Source organism: Hemiscyllium ocellatum, chromosome 6 (genome assembly GCF_020745735.1).
Source record: "Hemiscyllium ocellatum isolate sHemOce1 chromosome 6, sHemOce1.pat.X.cur, whole genome shotgun sequence".
In the NCBI taxonomy this organism is placed as follows: domain Eukaryota; kingdom Metazoa; phylum Chordata; class Chondrichthyes; order Orectolobiformes; family Hemiscylliidae; genus Hemiscyllium; species Hemiscyllium ocellatum.
The window spans coordinates 49,672,629-49,690,819 of record NC_083406.1 but is presented as its reverse complement, the minus strand read 5'-3'; positions in this window follow the sequence as shown (position 1 = coordinate 49,690,819).

The window sequence follows — 18,191 nt, the reverse complement described above, 5'->3', positions numbered from 1 at the left end:
TTTACTAACCAACCTGAATGCTATCCCAAGACAACACTTCTATTTTTTAATTTTTGTTTTTATTTAACCTATTTTTCTAATCAACCTGTTCAGCAATATTGTATTATATCTCTGGAGCAGTTGGGACTTGAACCCCGGTCTCTCCATCCAGGTTTTAGGGACACTACCATCATACCATAAAAGATTCCCCAAGATAACTCTTCTACCTATTTTCCTAATCAACCTGTTCACAGATGTTATCAACACATTAGGAGTAGGTGAGACTTAAACTGAGACCTCTCGGTCCAGAGCTAGACACACTACCTCTGCATCACAGAGACCCTCTAAGATAACTGTTATTCCTTGAATAATTATGGGATCCACCTGAGCAAACACATAGTAGTATTTCATCCAGCAAGTAGTATCTGTGATAATGCATATTTATTCAATGCGGTTATCTCACTTTGGTAATGTTATTTGAACTTTTCAACCTGGAGGTGAACTTGTGGTGGCACAGTGGTTAGCACTGCTGCCTCGCAGCGCCTGAGACCCGGGTTCAATTACTGCCTCAGGCGACTGACTGTGTGGAGTTTGCACGTTCTCCCCGTGTCTGCGTGGGTTTCCTCCCACAGTCCAAAGATGTGCAGGTCAGGTGAATTGGCCATACTAAATTGCCCGTAGTATTAGGTAAGGGGTAAATGTAGGGGTATGGGTGGGTTGCGCTTCGGCGGGTCGGTGCTGACTTGTTGGGCCAAAGGGCCTGTTTCCACACTGTAATGTAATGTAATCTAATCTAATCTTGTTGCCATCAAATGAATCTGTGCTGGTGCTCTTCCCAGCTGTCAGTGCACAATGGCACCTCCCTGACACCTTGAAGAGAAGATATACCAACAAGGTAATCAAGGTGCCACATGCCTTCTTGTTGAGTTTGTAAGATTAATATACAAGTTCTTAAAATTATAAACACTCACCAGAGGCAGGAAAATCTCCTCAGGAGGAACGTAGGTTGGATAAATAGCAGGAATGTTTACACCTGGAAATGGCTCACTTGCACTATCATTGCTATGCCAAGAAGATATGCTATTAGTTGTCAGTAGTTTTGTAGGAGTTGGCTTCCTTTCTGGTGAAGACTCTCTGCTTTTGTTGCCTGGAAATCCAGGTACAGAATTTTGAAAGCTGTTTTGAATGCAGTAGTCCTTCTGAAGGTTCCTAATTTTTCCCTCGTAATGATGGATAGTTTCATCTAGTTTGGTTTTCATTGCATACATTTGTTGTTCATTTTCTTGGCGAAGTTTCTTAACTTGCCTAAAATTTTCAAAATAGAAGTAGACATAAATTCATTAAATTTCTCACTGATCAAATCCAATTATACAATTTCATTTCCCGAGAACATATACATCACCTCATACCAATACAGGCCTTATTAAAGCTTTTAAAAAGTCCCAACTCTCCTAAAAAAGGTATGATTCTGCTGCTCGCTGCCATCTTGTATCTCACAAAGTGGCATTCATTACATATAATTTCAGAGAGTTAGTGAGGCTGATCTTTTGTTCATCTGACATTGATAAAGATTACTTTCAAAAATCACTGAACAGTAGATGATTAAGTTGTTTTTACATGGTACATTTAAGTGAATAAAATGTTCCAAGTATAAAGTTGATTTATTCCTTCATAACAAGAGTATTGAGGTTTCCTAACATCGACTATGCTAAAGCAGACAGGACAATGAAACTGAAACTTTGGCTAGTAACATGAAAGTCAGTGCATCAGTCTATTAAACCATCAAAAGATCTTGCTCAGAATGAAGAGATCATCCCACTCTTATCCTGTGCATTTTCATTAGGACTCTTGGACTATATATAATTTTTAAAAAGTCTAGGAAGCATTTATCATAAAAGCCCATCTAGTACCCAATTTAAATGCACAAAACGGAATGGAATCTGTAATCATTACCTGGTCTGACCTACACAAGATTACAGACCCCAGAACAATGTGTTTACACTCAACCACCAGGAGTGGTGGTAAGATGTCAATTAGACACATTAATAATTAAGTTCATACCCACTCTCCCTGAATCCAACACAAAATTAGCAGCAGCTCATTGATTAAACATGTCTCCAATGTCCTTTAAAAACCAGCAAAAAATTACGTTCACCAACAGCTTCCTGTATGTGAGGCAGTTGCTTGATCTTACAATCAGACACTCTGCCAGATTGATGGACCTGGTGCCAGGCAGAGGCTTGGCAGCTGAAAACCATGCACCTGCCTTCACCATGTGATTTTCTCACCTTAGGATTCTTATCCCACTTCTAACAACCATTGCCTGGGGTTTCTCTGTGATCCTGGGAATTGTGTAGGTGAAGTACCACTAGCAGCCATTGACACTAGAGTAGTCTACAATTCTTGTTAGGTAATTTCTGCCACATGGGACCTCAACTGTGTTGAAGGCCTGATAGTGGCCAATTAAGTGTCTGAAGGGTGCTTGATTCTATCTGCCCTAATCCATGTAACTGATGGGTGCTCAGCCTGACAGATTTCTGGCTTGAACTTTTGGGTTATAGCAAGATCAGCTGACTCCTCCTCCATCATAGTCTAAAAACTTGTACTTTACTTTCAATGAGTTTCTGTCTCAAGTAGGTCACATGCATTTATCTCTAGCAGGGATAGCAGGAGGTGCTAATCAATTACATTTTACCTCAGACTAATGGAGGCAGCTTAACACATGATATTCGTATAAAGTCCAGCAGTTCTAATACTTCATATCCTTCCAAATGTATGGTGCTCAGAATTGGAAATAATTGAGGCCATCCTATTATTTAAGGTCAGCATAACTTTGTTACTTTTGTACTATATGCCCGTTTACAAATTCACTCTCCTGTATACCTTTCTCAATGTTTCTCAACTCGTCCTGACACTTTCAATCATTTGCCCGAGTAGATTTTGAGGTCCTTGAACTCTTGCACTTCCTGTGAAATTGCATAATTTATTTCTTATTCAGTGTAATGTCTCATTTCACGTTTCTCAGCATTAAATTTCATCTGTCATCACTTCAACATTCCACAAATGTACATCCACTTGTGGTATTATACTAAGTTCCTTGCAGTTGACAATAATTCTCATTTTTAAGCCATCTGTAGATTTTGAAGATGATCCTTGCACATAAAGTCTAGGTCAGTGTATACATCAAGAAAAGTAATTTGTCCTCTGGGAAATTTCACTATATACCTTTCTCCTTTCTGAAAAACAAACATTTACTATTATTCTAAGTTTCATGACACTCAGTAAATCTTGTGCTCATCCTGTCTTTTATGTTAATGGGCTTTAGTGTTACTGATAAGTCTGTTACTGCAGAATCTCAAAACTGCTGCAGTATAGAAGGAGGCCATACAGCTCTGTGTGTCCCTCCTTTGCTGTAACTTTGTGTTTCTTAAATGATTTTACCCACATTATTCCACGGAAATCCAACCCCATTTGGATCATCCGAGGTCTGTCCTTAGGACATCATTCTAAGTTATCCTTAATTAATGTGAACGTGCATATCCATATTCTATAACCAATGTTTATTTTGAAGTAATAGTCTAAATAAACCTTTTCTGTATCATGCTCTGTGTAAAGTATCACCTGATAATGTTTCTGAATTATCCTCAATTAGTTTGAGCATGTATATCCATGGATGGAATCACATAGGGGTTTGAGTGATGTGGGCTATGGTGAGATTTGTGGCAGACACAGGACATTGGGAACATTTCACTCCATTTTTTATGTTTTTGACAAGTGGCACAGCAATTTTTCACACAGAAGCGACAAAGTGCCAACTAAGGGCCATTATTGCATATTAAATACTTTGTTGACAGCCCAATTTGCTTCAGTAATATTCAGCTTTCTCACTTACCAAACTCAACCAACAAGCTGGATATTGAAATCACCCAACATGGAAAGCAGGTTCAGCTCAACCCTTGCACCAAATGACACCTCATGGCACATTGGGCAACATCGTAGGGTACACTTCATGCACCCCCAATCCACGTACAGTGGCATTCAATACATGACAACCTTTAACAACCTTCATTGCATATCTTTGGTTAATTTACAGGATGCTTTGTACTTCAGTGCTGCACTATCATTGCAATGCTGCAGCAACGAGACAGCACACTCAAGGACAGATATCCAACTCAGGGACTGGACCAGCCTGCATCATTAGGGTGCTTGCTTACTGTCACATTACTCATTCACTTTGACTCTACCTGAATGCTCACAGCATCCCTGTCTCGTTTTGCCTTACTTAAGAGTTGCCCCATCAGCCATTCAGCACAGACAAAAAGGAAGGTTGTCAGCAGATCAGGTCAAGGGTATTGCCTTTGCTCAGGAAGTCCCAGCCCAACAACAGGCATGCCTACAACAAATAGACTGTAGTGATTCAAGAAGTCAGTTCACTACCACCTTCTCAAGGCAACCAAGGACAGGCAATAGATGTCAGCCAATCAGAAATGCCCATGCCTCACAAGTGAGTTAAATGAAATTCAAGGACTGCAGGCCAAGGGTTTGGATATTGTCAGTCACTGAGGGTGATCAGATTCAGACCCTTTCCAAGTGAGCATAGAGTCATAGTTTAATGTTGGGCAACCTGCCATTTGTCCCAAGTCTTACTAGTTGATTGGGTGTTCCTTTCCTCTTAAAATGAGAGACAGGTAAGTATTAGAGAGCTGAAAATGATTGGCACATCTGTTACTTTTGGTCTAGAAAGGGAGGTGTCCAGAGCAAATGAGTAAGCGGCATAGAGAGCATGCAGGGCTTTTGTGTGGAGGTTGTGGAGAAGAGGATGGGTCCAATAGGGAATGGGAGGAGATCAGGTTGGGTCCAGACAAGGGGATGGGCCACTGGTTCATGGATGTGTTGGATCAGAGTCTGAGGATGTATGTCGTGTGGGAAAGTTATAGTTGAGAGTGAGAGTTGTTCAATAATTACTCAGGAGTTAGAAAAATATTTAGTTGTCTATTTTTTCGGAATAACTATTTTACCAAATTTCATTGTAATCCTTCAAAGTCACCATTTAAATGGAGACTTTTGGAAGGTTCCAGGCATAGAGGAATTACCCAGCAGTAATATCACTGCCAGGCAATTCTTTCAGAGTGTACTATGATGGGATCTGTAGTTTGACCATGTATATCTCCTAACTATGCAGGTGTAATGACGGTAAGGTAGGGGAAAAATCAGGCCAATAAATAAAATGCCTCTCATGTCAGAATAGAACAACACAGAAGGTAGAACAGTACAGCACAGGAATAGTCCCTTAGGCACATGATGTTCTGCTGAACATGATGCCAAATTAAATTAAGCCCTTCTGTCTGTCCTTGGTCCATATCCCTTCATTCGTACATTTGTGCATTTATCTGAAAGCCCCTTAAACACCCCTTTTGTATCTGCCTCCAACACCACTCGTCGGAGCGTATTCCAGACACCAATCATGCTGTGTAAAAACACTTCTTTTGAAATCCCCCCTTGGCCCTCACTTTAAATGCATGCCCCCTAGTAATAAACATTTCAACTCTGGGGAAAAGATTCTGACCATCAACCCTGTCTATTGCATCTCATAATTTTATAGACTTCTAACAAGTCTCCCCTCAGCCTCTGCCCCTCCAGAGAAAATGATCCTAGTTTTTCTAGCCTTTCCTTATAACTCATACCCTCTAATGGTATGAGTTATAAGGAAAGGCTCATTATGGGCGGCACGGTGGCACAGTGGTTAGCACTGCTGCCTCACAGCGCCTGTAGACCCGGGTTCAATTCCCGACTCAGGCGACTGACTGTGTGGAGTTTGCACGTTCTCCCCGTGTCTGCGTGGGTTTCCTCCGGGTGCTCCGGTTTCCTCCCACAGTCACAAAGATGTGCGGGTCAGGTGAATTAGCCAAGCTAAATTGCCCATAGTGTTGCGCTTCGGCGGGTCGGTGTGGACTTGTTGGGCCGAAGGGCCTGTTTCCACACTGTAAGTCTAATCTAAGTCTAATCTAATCCAGGCAGCATCTTGGTAAATCTCATCTGCATCCTCTCCAAACCTTCCACATCCTTGCAGTAATGTGGCAACTAGAATCAAAGTGCAGCCTAACCAAAATCTTATGAAAGCTACAACATTACATCCTGACTCTTGAACTCACAGTGCCCTGACCAATAAAGGCAAGTATGCCTTTTCATCCAAGTCATTTATATTTGTCGCAAATTGCAGAGATCCCAGTGGAGTCTCCATTTAAATTGGTGACTTGAGGATTATAATGAAATTAGGTAGAATAGTTACTCAGAAAAAAATACTACTAAATATATGGTTCAAGTCCTGAGTAACTATTAAACAGACTCAACTCTCACTCTCCCAACTATAACTATACCACTAGTCACAGACCTCCAGCCAGAAAAACAACCTCCCATCAACACCCTCTGTCCCAAGCCAGTTCTGAATCCAAATTGCTAAATGCCCATGCATCTTAATATTTTGGATGAGCCTACCTTGATGGACCCTGTCACAAGCCTTACTAAGATCCTTGTACATAATTTTCACTGGTCTATCCTCATTGATAATCACCACAAAACAAAATCAAGTTTATAAGACATGGCCTGCCCTGCACAAAGCCATGCCAACTGTCCCTTATTAGGCCATGGTTATCCAAATACACGTAAATCCTATCCCTAAGAATTTTCCCCAATAGCTTTCTAACCATTGATGAAAAACTCACTGGTCCATAATTTCCTGGATTATCCCTAGTTCCCTTCTTGAACAGAGGAATAACATTAGCTACTCATGAAACCTCTGGTACATCTCCAGATGCTAGCAAGGATACAAAGATCTTGGTCAAGGTCCCAGTAATCTCCTCCTTTGCCTCTCTCAATAACCTGGGATAGATGCCATTGGGCTCTGGGGACTTATCCACCTTCATGCTCTTCAAGAAATCCAACACCACTTCTTTCTTGATCTTAAAATGTCCTAGTATATTAACATGCTCCATGCTAATCTCACTAAGCACCATGAATAGTGAATAGTGACATATTTAGGATCTTGCTCACATCCTTTGCCTCCAAGTACAAGTTCCCTCCTTTGTCCTTGAGTGGTTCTACTCTCTCCTTAGTTATCGTCTTATTTCTTAAGTAGGTGTGTCAAGCCTTGGGATTCTCTTTAAACCTATTTGCCAAGGTCATTTCATGGCCTTTCCTTGTTCTCCTTATTCTCTGCTTGAGTTCTTTTCCACTTTCTTTATATTCCTCATGGGCCCTAATTTTAACTCCCTAAATCATAGATATGCTTATTTTTTCCTTTTGACTAAATTCACAACCTCCTTTGTTACCCAAGCGTCCCTTATTTCTCCATTCTTGTCTTTCAGAAATTATCTTTTTGTTTAAAACTTAGCCTCAATTTTATTTGGGGATAGTAGGAGCAGTCAGTATGAATAGAGTGTCCTAATCAGGCTGTCTCCCAATTTTAAATTGTATATGGCAGTGACACCTGCTTTAAGCTGACATGATTTCCTCTATTTTTTGCAGATCAAGCTTTGATGAAGACAATGTAGGTGAGACTTAGTGTGGTTTCAAGCTCCCCCTCCCCAGATACCCATGGAAAACATCCAAGTTACTGAAAGCAAAATGGATGAACTCAGATCTAATCTTAGCTTCCAGAAGGAACTGAAAGACTGCTATGTGCTCTCTTTTATGGAGACATGGCTCACTTCTGCTATACCCAAGTGTGCCTTGCAAGAGGAGGGGTTTTCTATACATTAGATGGACCACACAGTATCCTGGTATATCACGAAGGGCAGACGGGTATGCCTCCTAATCAACACATATTGGTGCTCAGATGTGGCAACCCTGGCAAGCCACTGCTCCCTGGACCTAGAATACCTAACAATGAAATGCTGTCCCTACCATCTGCCATGTGAGTGCCCCTTTGCTATCCTGAAGCAGTCTACTTACCACCAAATGCAATAGTGCAAAATGCTTTAGATGAAATTTAAAGAGACAAAACTCCCTGAGGCCTTATTCATGGTGGCAGGCAACTTCAACCAGGCCAACCTCAAGAGGGTGCTGCCAAAATCCCAGCAGCATGTCTCTTGCCCCACTGGAAGACTGAAGATCCTTCGCCACTGCTACACACCATCAGTGATGTATACCACTCCATGTTTTGGAAAATCAGACCACAATGCTGTGTTCCTCCTCCCAATTTACAAGCAGAAGTTGAAACTGGAGAACACTTCACAGAAGGTAGTACAATGCTGGTCTGTAACAATCGAAGAGCTTCTCTGAGACTGCTTGGAATTTGTGGACTGGACCATATTCAAGAACTCAGAGGATAACCTAAAAGAGTAGTTGCACACCAAAAGACGTCAATCCAGGTGTTCTCCAACTGGAACCCTTGGATGAACCAGGCAATCCACCCCCTGCTGAAGACCAGTCATGTAGCATTCAAGTAGGATGACCCAGACCTATACAGAAAATCCAGATATGACCTCCACAAAGCCATCAGAGATACCAAGATGCAGTACCATACTAAATTAGCCCAAACCAACCATATGGACACCCGCCACCTGTGGTGTAACAGGATACAAAATGAAGCAGAACAAGATCGTGGATAAAAACAGATTCCTACCTGATTCCTATGCTTGGATTGAGCTAAATGCCAACAATGCAGTGTCACACACCTTACAGCCCTGGATGCACCTATTCCCTCCATCACTGCTGCAGATGTCAGATTGGTCTTCCCGAGAGTCAACCCGTGGAAAGTGATGGGCCCAGACAGAGACCCAGGCTGTGCACTTAGACCCTGTATGGATGAGCTGGCAGAGGTATTTGCTGACATCTTCAACATCTCCTTGCTACAAGCCAAAATTCCCACATGCTCCTATAGCAGTTATTCTGGGCAGTTATGTAGTTAACTTAGTGTCGCAATGTATGCCTGGGGTCACGTTACAGGGCTCCAGTAACAGATAATAGTAATTTGTTGTGATAGGCTAGTTAAATCACTGGTAGATGAGTTAATGCTGAAGATGATTGTGTTGCTATATGATAGGTTAAGTGTGATGGAGGGACCGAGTGTGGCAGACGATGGTTTGAAAGTCAAAACAAGCCAGCACATTGGCTATGCGATTGTCCGATAAGCACGGGACCAACAATTGTATAAAGTGGAGGAGAACAAAGAGCTTATAGGGAGTCAAGGAAGATATTTTGCTGGTTCCCACAGCTTTGATTTTGCAAGATTAAAGTTTAAATTTGTGAAGGATTTTCTGTGTCTCCTGGAAACTCCTTATAGGACATTGAGTGATTCTTCCACAACACTTCAAGAAGACCACCATCATTCCAGTACCAAACTAATCGCATGCAATGTGCCTGAATGACTACTGCCCAGGTGGCTCTGACCTCTATAATCATGAAGTGCTTCAAGAGGCTAGCCTGCCTTGATCTACTGCAATTTGCTTACCTTCAAAACAGGTTCACATCAGATGCCATTTCTCTAGCCCTATAGTCATCCCTGGAACTTCTGGATAACAAAGATACGTACATCAGATTCCTATTCAACAACTACAGCTCTGCTTCAACACCAGGATTCCTTCCAGATGATCTCAAACCTGTGAGATTTAGGTCTTGGTTCCACCTTCTGCAACAGGATCCTCAGCTTCCTAGGCCACAGAGCGCAGTGAAGATAGACACAGCACCTCCTCCATGATAGTCCTCAACACTGGCACCCCACAAGGATGGGTTCTCAGCTCTCTACTTTAATCCTAGTATATTCATGACTGTGCGGCCAAATTCCACATGAATGCCATCCACAAGTTTGCTGATGACACCACCGTGGTAGGATGAATATCAAACAATGATGAGATGGCAGATAAGGAGGAGATAGTGTTTGTGTCATGGTGCAATGATACCTCTCTCTCAATGTCGGCAAAACAAAAGAACTGATCATTGACTTTGGGGAGAAAGGAGGAGGACACACTCACATCTACATCAATGGAGCTGAGATGGAGAGGCTCGAGTGAGTCAAGTTCCTAGGAGTGATGATAATCAACAATCTGTCCTGGACTTCCCATGTAGATACAATGGTCAAGAAGGCACAAAGATGCCTCTTCTTGCTCAGGTGGCATGTCCATAAGGATCCTCACCAACTTATAAAGATGCATCATAGAAAGCATTCTATCTGGATGCACAACCGGCTGGTACAAAACTGTTCTACCCAGTCTTGTTAAAAAAAACTACAAAACCTTGTGAGCATAGCCTAGACCCATTGTGGAAGCCAACCTCTCATCCATGGACTTCATTTACACTGTTTGTTGCTCTGGAAAAGCTACCAATGTCACCAAAGACTCCTCCTACCCAGGCCACGCTGTCTTCCAAACTCTCCCATCAGGTAGAAGATACAGAAGCTTGAACACATGCAACAACAGATTCAAGAACAGCGACTTTCCTGCTGCTATTAGACGGCAGATTAGACCTCTCTAATTTCAAATAATGTTGATTTTGCTAATGGTGATCATGCTTTGTGCACCTTTTGTGCATCTGTAACCTTACATTCTTCGCTCTGTTTAAGCGCCCTATGACCTGAATATCCTTATTTGCTATGGTCTGCCTGAACTGCTCACAAAGCTTTTTCCTGTATTTAAGTACACGTGACCACAAAAAAATCAAATCAAATCAAGGTCTGTGCATTAAACCTGACCAGGGCAGCAGTCATGATCACCTGCTAGTCCAAACCTCCCATACACAGCAGGTAAATGTAGAAAATTATTATACAGAGTTCGTAACATACAAATAGTCTATAGGCTAGAATATGCAACATTTGGATCCACAAGAAAAATAAAAATTGGCTAGGATTTATCCTCGAGGATTCGTTGCCTATTTAGAAGTAGAAATTAGGTCCGCCACTTTGGACAGGTTTGAGGTGGGCACAGGGGTTGGCTGAATGGCGGTTAAAAGGCCTGCCTTGGTTCTCTGACATTTGTCCTAATTGTTTTATTAAACCTCAAGTCCTTTAGCCCTCATCCTCACCCAAACATGTCCCATCCATGTCCATTCATTCCCCTTCAATCACCACTCTGACTCTTCATACTTTTGTAATGCACCTGTTCAGACACACAATGCCACACCTCTAAAGCAGCTGGGTATTAAATCCAGATATTTTGGGCTGAAGTTGGGACACGACCACTTTGGCACAAGACCCTTCCCCACTTTGTATTTATAACCCACACCAAATCCTTCAATAACTTTGAAGTTGTCAATTGAACTGATCATATTCATTATGAAAATGAAAGATTGTAATAGCAATAATAACATAGCAGGAAATGTCTCCTGAGACTGCATGCACAGGATCTTTTTTAACCTTCATATACAGGAAGTTTTTTTTTCCAAATTTAACAGAAGATTCTTTAAATATCTAAACTTGGTAATCGCATAGATGGTTTTGGTCTTCTACAAGTATTTACATTTAAATTTTTAAAAATTATAGTTCATTCAAAGCTTGGTCTTATTTACCCCTGCCCTCAGCATCATATTCCCTTATGCCAGTTTATTGTTTGTCTCTAATAGACATACATTTTTCTGGGAACCATTCCTGTAGTGCTAAATTAAACTGACTTGTTCTTTATTTCTTCCCCAGTAATTGTTGTAACTTCTGGCTCTTAGTTATTAAGTTAGAGGAATTATCAGTGCGAACCAGCCGTCCTGTACCTTCCATAAGGAAATAATATTGTCTAGACAAGGAGAACCATGGAGCAGTACATAAGCCGAAAGGACCATCTCAAACCTGGTGAACAAAGACCATTGAACGGTCTCCCCAGTCTTTTCCTCCACCCATCACATCTAATTTTCTTTTCTTGTCATTGTCCATATGTATACACAAGAGGCAGTTTATAAGGAGATTAGAGTTCTAACTAATGGAGTTACTTGTCGACAGTACATAACAGTTTATCTAGCGAGACTATTTATTACAAATAAATAGTTATTCTTGTTAATACCAGAAGCCGAGTCTCTACTTTCAACTTCGGTCAAAAAGCCACATAAATTGGTGAATACTGTGTACCTTTCAAAATCTTTAACTTTTTCAAGACATTGGAAATATTAAAGCATGCTTTCCAATGTTCTATACAGTGAGGCACAACAATACAACTGAAAAATTCTGGCAGTGTACATTCAAGATCCTATTGTAGATGAGAGAATCACTTCTGAATACAAGGGCAGATATTAGTCTTTCCTTTCCAGCAGAAAGTATATCCTTTGCTTAATTCTTCAGCGGCCCCTCTCAAGGAGAGCAAGACTCAGAAGGTTGGAACGTTAATTTGGAGTCACAATGTTCATGCTAAGACTGCAATTTTTATTTTCTGGACAGTCACTCAAGATTATCCTTCAAAGTTCTCACATTCGAAGTTGCAAAATTTAAAATGTTCATTTTTTGATTACGTGGATGGAGATCCCACAGGTTATAGTTTGCCAGCTGGAAGAAGGAGAATAGACTATATTTAGAGCACAGGGTAAAAACAATGACTGCAGATGCTGGAAACCAGATTCTGGATCAGTGGTACTGGAAGAGCACAGCAGTTCAGGCAGCATTCAACGAGCAGAGCACCTTTCCTAGCTCATTCCCCACTTGGGATGTAGAAAAATTATTCTGAAGAGGACTGTTCAGCACAGCACAGATTCTATTTCCAAAACACAGGTATCTACCATTTGTGTATCTGCCATCTATGTGCTGATTCTTAACTAGGGCAGGCAGCTTGGCTTAGGGGTTTTACAGAAGGTCATCAGCTATGGTGTAATTATAAAAGCCTAGTGGGGGATTCAAGATAGTGGCAACCCAGTAGGTCTGCTTTGCTGAGGTCTGCACCAGAACCCAGACAAAGTGAGGCACTCACTTTCCCTTCACTGTCAAATTTGTTGAAAATAGCTATTTCCTGATCCTTGCACCAATTCTGTACAGTTTGGTGCAGTTTAGAAGATAACTAAGGGGAAAGGAGCACGGGACTCACATCAGGCAGGGACATCCCTGCAGCAATGGACAGACTCCAGGCCACAGCGTCGGCCTCTGCGACCACCCCAGACGACTCACCTGCAGAGTGGAACCTGATCTTGGAGTTCGCAAAACTCCGAGGGAAGAGCAACTTGTCAATGGAAGAGACCCAAGCCAGGCTGGAATCGATCTCGGTCATGCTGCAGAGGCATGACCTGGAGATCCAGCATCTTGGGCAGCGTGTCAGGGGAGGTGTAGAAACAGGTCGTGGCTTCCGAGATCGCAGGCATATCCTCAGTTGGTCGGGTTCAGGGCCTGGAACGTCGAGTGCGGGTCTTAGAGGAGCAGGTCGATGACCTTGAGGTAGTCTGGGTGCAGGTAAAGTGTGCCCATCAGATTGCAGTGCGCAGGCCCAGATAAGACCAACACCCAGCCCAGTTCTAGTGTGATTCCTGCATTACAGACAAACAAATGATGCTGAAAGCCTCTAGAGCATTTTGGAAAGATCCCCAGTCTATGAAATATAAAAGATCACAAATCATGCTTTTTCAGGACTTTTCCCCAGTCGTGGTTCACAAGAGGAAGGCCTTTGATGTGGTAAAAAGGTGGCTGAGGGACCTGAATATCCAGTATTCCATTAGGTATTGGGCAATACTGCGTTTCAGCCATGGAGGGTCCATGTTCAACTTTGATTCATCGGAAAAGGCAAAGGACGTCTTGTTTACTTTAAAATAGACTGACTGGTTTGAATTATATGATTAGACTTACAGTGCGGAAACAGGCCCTTCGGCCCAACAAGTCCGCACTGACCCGCCACCCACCCATACCCCTACCTAACACTACGGGCAATTTAGCATGGCCAATTCACCTGACCCGCAGATCACTGGACTGTGGGAGGAAACCGGAGCACCCGGAGGAAACCCACGCAGACACGGGGAGAACGTGCAAACTCCACACAGTCAGTCGCCTGAGTCGGGAATTGAACCCAGGTCCCAGGCGCTGTGAGGTAGCAGTGCTAACCACTGTGACACCGTATTTTATTCTGCTTTTTTCTCTGTAATTTGCCTGGTTTACCTCATCGGGGGGGTGGTCTTGGTCTTTTTAATATATGTCAGGGTCATAATTATCTCTCGTTTTTTTTGTTCCCTCTCCCCACACTTCCCCTCCCCCTCATCCTTTGTTTGGATGGGGGTAGGGGTGGTGGGATGAAGCAGGGAGAGGGTTTTTTTTGTTGTTCTACCAGGAGTGCCTTGGATTACAGCATGGAGGGAACTGGGTTGGGTGTCCACTTTTAACTTTCTTGTCATAAGATATTGATTTTTTTTCCCCTTCCTTTGTGTTGTTTGGAGCAGGAGTCATGGGAATAATGGGTGGTATGAGCGCCCCCTGTGGACAAAGGGGAAAGTCTCCTTTCAGTTATGTTTTATGCTGTTAAGTTGTGGAAGCAGTTATGAGAAGTTTTGATTTAGTAGTTTTGGAAGTAGCACTTTTAAACTTATACAAACTGTTTTTGGTTTCCACTCGGTGTGCTATGAGTGGACTTCTTCCTTCCGGGTGTGGGGGCATGGTCTGGCTAGCCATTCGTTTAAATGGTGCACCTGTAATGTTAAGGGGAGTCTCTCACCAATTAAGAGATAAAAGATACTGTCAAGCCTTAGAAACGAGAGGGTCGATGTAGCCTTGTTACAAGAAACACACTTAACCGATAAGGCGCATTTGAAGTTGCAACAGGGAGGATTTGGCCAGGTGGTTTTCTCATCTTTTAATTCGAAAAGTAGAGGAGTTGCTATTCTCATCCAGAAGAATCTCCCATTTCAAATGTTAGGCCAAATTAAAGATGAACCCAGGCAAATCATAATGCTTAAAGCTTTAGTACATGGAGAGGAATATGGGATTCCGAATGTATGTTGTCCCCCATCACGTCCCTTTAAACTCGTAATGGATGCATTCTCTAGATTGATGGCCCTTAGGGCGTGTCATACAATTATAGGGAGAGACTTTAACTGCATTATTGACCCGGAGGCGGACAGGATGCCTTGGGTCTTGCAGGTATGTCTCTGCAATTCAGGCAGTTGGTGGATTTGAACAAGGAATTGGGGTTGGTGGATGTATGGAGATGTTTTGTTTTTAACCCAAATAAATGCTGTCCCATCTACCTTTTTGAACTCGGTACTGTCCTGCAGAATAGGGAACATAGCAGTTTCTGATCATGCGGCAGTGTATATGGAGGTGAAGGCTGGAGGTGGTGGGGTGGATTCCCGGCACTGGCACATGGATCCTTTCCCCCTGAAAGTTAGTAAGTCCATAGATTTTTTTTGCAGGAGTTTACATTTTTTGGGGTATCAATTCAGGCATGGCCAGCAACTCATCGGTGCTGCAGAAGACCATCAAGGCTTATACATGGGGTTTGATTATTTCTTACTCTGCGACCTGGAAATGACAGAGCGGAGAACAGCAACATTTGCTTGAGGCTTGCCTGAAGGCAGCTGAGTTAGCATACTTTGATAGGCCATCTAAAACTAAATTGCAGCAGATTACAGCCTTTTGGGTTACTTTGAATGCTGCATTTAACCAAACAGCAAAGAGGGAAATCTGTTGTGGTTCTGTTCGCTGAGCTGGGAGTTTTTGTTGCAAACGTTTCGTCCCCTTTTTAGGTGACATCCTCAGTGTTTGGGAGCCTCCGGTGAAGCACTTCTGTGATGTTTCCTCTGGCATTTATAGTGGCTTGTCTCTGCCGTTTCCGGTTGTCAGTTGCTGTCCACTGCAGTGGCCAGTATATTGGGTCCAGGTCGATGTGTTTGTTGATAGAATCAGTGGATGAGTGCCACGCCTCTAGGAATTCCCTGGCTCTTCTCTGTTTGGCTTGCCCTATAATAGTAGTGTTTTCCCAGTCGAATTCATGTTGTTTGTCATCTGCTTGTGTGGCTACTAAGGATAGCTGGTCGTGTCGTTTCGTGGCTAGTTGGTGTTCATGGATGCGGGTTGTTAGCTGTCTTCCTGTTTGTCCTATGAGTGAATGCAGCCAGGGAATTCCTAGAGGCATGGCACTCATCCACAGATTCTATCAACAAACACACCGACCGGGACCCAATATTCCTGTGAGTGTGGCGTTGATGATCCGGTGTGTGTTCTCTATTTCTGTGTTTTTAATTATTATAAAGGTGTCGTCCACATATCTGACCCAGAGTTTGGGTTGTATTTGCGGTAAGACTGTTTGTTCTAATCTTTGCATTACTGCTTCTGCTATGAGTCCAGAGATTGGTGAGCCTATGGGTGTTCCATTGATTTGTTCGTATATCTGTTTGTTGAATGTGAAGTGTGTTGTGAGGCACAGGTCCATTAGTTTAAGTATGCCGTCTTTGTTAATAGGTTCAAAATCCTGTTGTCTGTTCTGTACGTCCAGCAGGTTGGATATTGTTTCTCTGGCTAGGGTTTTGTCGATAGAGGTGAACAGTGCCGTTACATTGAATGAGACCATGGTTTCTTCCTTGTCTATGTGTGTATTTCTGATGATGTCCAAGAATTTGATTTGGGCGGCACGGTGGCACAGTGGTTAGCACTGCTGCCTCACAGCGTCTGTCAGACCTGGGTTCAATTCCCGACTCAGGCGACTGACTGTGTGGAGTTTGCACGTTCTCCCCGTGTCTGCGTGGGTTTCCTCCGGGTGCTCCGGTTTCCTCCCACAGTCACAAAGATGTGCGGGTCAGGTGAATTGGCCATGCTAAATTGCCCATAGTGTTAGGTAAGGGGTAAATGTAGGGGTATGGGTGGGTTGCGCTTCGGCGGGTCGGTGTGGACTTGTTGGGCCGAAGGGCCTGTTTCCACACTGTAAGTCTAAGTCTAATTCTTGTGTTGACTATATAGAGTGTCTGGATCCGCTGATCAGGTGTTTCAGTTTCTGCTGTAGCTCTTTAGCCAGTTTGTGTGATGGTGTCCCTTGTAGTGATACTATGGGTCTGAGTGGGATGTCTGGTTTGTGTACTTTAGGTAGTCCATAGAATCTGGGGGTGTTATTGCTTTCCGGTTTCATTCTTTGTAGTTCAGACCTGGTTATCTGTCCGTTTTTTTGTAGATTCATCAGTGTGTTGTTTATCCCATTGGTGAGCTGTGGGGTGGGGTCAGACTCCCTCTTTTGGTAGGTGTTGGTATCTGCAAGTAGTTGTTGTGCCTTTTGGATGTACTCTGCTTTGTCCAGTATGACCGTCATTCTGCCTTTGTCTGCTGGTAGTATGATTATGTTCTTACTGTTTCTTAGTGATTTTAGTGCTTCTTTCTCCTTGGTGTTGAGGTTGTGTTTGTCTTTTCCTTGTTATCAGAGGTACGATACTTTGTCTCACAGTCTGTTGTGTCTCTTCTGTCAGTCCATTGTTCCTGAGTGTGCATTCTAGTGCTGCTAGGAAGTCTGCTGTCTTGGTGTCCCTGTGGTTGTAGTTGAGTCCCTTGGCCAGTATTGTTCTTTCTGTGTCTGTGAGCTGTCTGTGGGAGAGGTTTTTAACTCAGGTGTGTGTTGTGGTGTCTTCTTCGTTGTGTGTTAGTTTGGCCATTTTTTCTTTCAGTGCCATTTTTTTGCAGTGTGTGGTCCTGTTTTGTACTATGGTGATAGCCTGTTCTATGGTCCAGGTCCATTCCTGATTAGTGGTTTTTGAAATTAACGATTTTTGGCACGCAATTTCTTGTCTGTATTTGTGAAGTCTGTTGTGAGCGTCTGTAAATCATTATCTGGATCATCCTGAGTCCGTTCTGTCTGGCTGTGTCCCTGGCTTGTGGATTGTTGACTGGTGGTCTGTATCTGACACATGGTGGAAGGATTCGCTTCTTTTGGCATTCATGCAGGAACCGGAGTTGTTCGTATGTGGCGCTTAGGCGGTTGGCACAGGATTCCCATTTCCTGGCTTGTCTTAGCATCTCTTGCCCGTTGGTGTTCAAAGTTTGGGAGAAGATTTGTAGCTCGGGTGCTCATTATTGTGGCTCTATTCGCCGAGCTGGGAGTTTTTGTTGCAACCGTTTCATCCCCTTTCTAGGTGACATCCACACTACCATACATCAGGAGCATTTCCGAACTGACAGCCAGACTGTTGCGACCACTAGGACTCATAACAGCACACAAACCAACAGCCACTCTCAGACAACAACTCACCAGGACAAAGGACCCGATACCCAGCATGAGCAAAACCAACGTAGTATACAAAATCCCATGCAAGGACTGCACAAAACACTACAAAGGACAAACAAGAAGACAGCT